The sequence below is a fragment of the Psittacula echo genome (assembly GCF_963264785.1).
Source record: "Psittacula echo genome assembly, chromosome: 13".
Lineage (NCBI taxonomy): Eukaryota > Metazoa > Chordata > Aves > Psittaciformes > Psittacidae > Psittacula > Psittacula echo.
In genome coordinates, this window is record NC_137749.1 from 14,806,250 (window position 1) to 14,807,956 (window position 1,707).

The window sequence follows — 1,707 nt, forward strand, 5'->3', positions numbered from 1 at the left end:
AGGGTTTTCTTAGTTCCCTCATGCCCTAAGCTTTCATTGAAAACAAAATCTCTGCTCCTCACTAGGCAGTTTCCCAGATACTGGAACTGGATGAAATTCAGGTCCTTTCCAACCCTCACTTCTGAGGCAGCTCTTCCCTGTGAGGGTGCTGAGGGGCTGGCACAGGGTGCCCAGAGAAGCTGTGGCTGCCCCATGGACCTAGGATGAGACTTGCACGCTCACATCCCTTTGTGGATCTCACAGATATGTAACGGTTCAAGAAGAGGCCTCTGTTGGCTGCTGAGTGCTGAGGCACGCACATCCCCATCTGCTGTCCCCTCTGGTCACATTGCCTGGGAAAAGCCTTGCAGTGCAACCAGAAGAGCCCAAGCACAGACAGCTGGTGCTTTTTCTACCCAGCAGAAAGCAGGAAGTCTGGAAGTAAATCCAGGTGACCTGGACACAAGTGGGAAGCCTCCATAGTAGTGATTGCACCAACCGGCCAACCTGCAAGGATGACCCAAGGCCTTGGAAGGAACCGGAGATGATCCAGATCCCAAGAATAGCACTACTTTAATCCACAGAGGGGGTCCAATTAAAAATATAAATAATCTTGCTTTGGGCTTAGAGTAAAACACTGACTATGGGGGGAGACACCTGGGCAGAGCACTGGGGGCTCTCCAAGGGGGGTTCTTGCCCCCCCGGCTCTGCTGGGCTGTTTGGTACAGGGCTGCGGGATGGCCAGGTCCACTCCTGAGCTGGAGATAAGGCTCTTCTTCAGCAAGGGGCAGAGAACACAACAACAGAGCACCGGCATGGGAAGCCAAGATGAGAAATGCCGCCTTGTCAGGAGGCAGTAGGAGGGCAGGAGCAGGGAGTGATGGAGGCCATATGTTCATTGAAGAACATCTCATCAGCAGCACCGATCCTTCAGTCCTTGCTCAGGACAGACAGCCCAGGGCTGAGGCGCTGCCCCAGGCTGGAGGCTGCCGTCACACCTCACTCACACCGCGCTCTGCACCTCCCTCACACCGACACTGACTGAGAGCTGCTGCACAGGCTGGGAGCAGATCCAGCCCCTTGGCCGTGCTGGCACGGGGGGTGCTGCTGGTGCTGGAGACAGATGGGCTCTAGAGCCCTCGGCCTGGGCAGGGATCACCTCTGCTAGGGCTAAACAGGGTGACCAGCCTGGGGAAGGGGCCAGACGCCAGCATGGGCTGTACAGAGACCCCCTGGTGGGACACCATCCCCTGCCTGTCCCCACGCTCCCTGAGCTGGGTGGGCACGGGGACAGCCATGGTAGTGCTGAGCCATGCGGAGGGGGAGCAGAGGTCCGGCTCTGCGGGGATGCACATCAGAACTCTGTGGGAACAAAGGGAATTGGGGATGGGGCCACATGCATGAAAGCACAGGGAGCAACAAAAGGCACTCATGCTGCTTACGGAGGCAAGGGTCGTGCTGGGGACTCCCAGTCTGTTGTCAGCATCTGCAGCACCCGTGCCCACCACCAGTGCCGAGCCCTGCTCTCTGTGGGGGCTGCTTTTCCAGCATCCCATGGGAATTGCAGCAGAGCCCCAGCAGGGGAGTGAGTGCGCAGTGACCGGGGCCAGGCTCATCTGGGTCTGAAGGGGAAGTGACTCGGCTGCGGTGCTCCCTTTCCTCCGCGGAGCTGCCAGCCCATCTCCCCACGGCGAGCGCAGCACCAGGAGGGCACAGCCACCAGCAGCG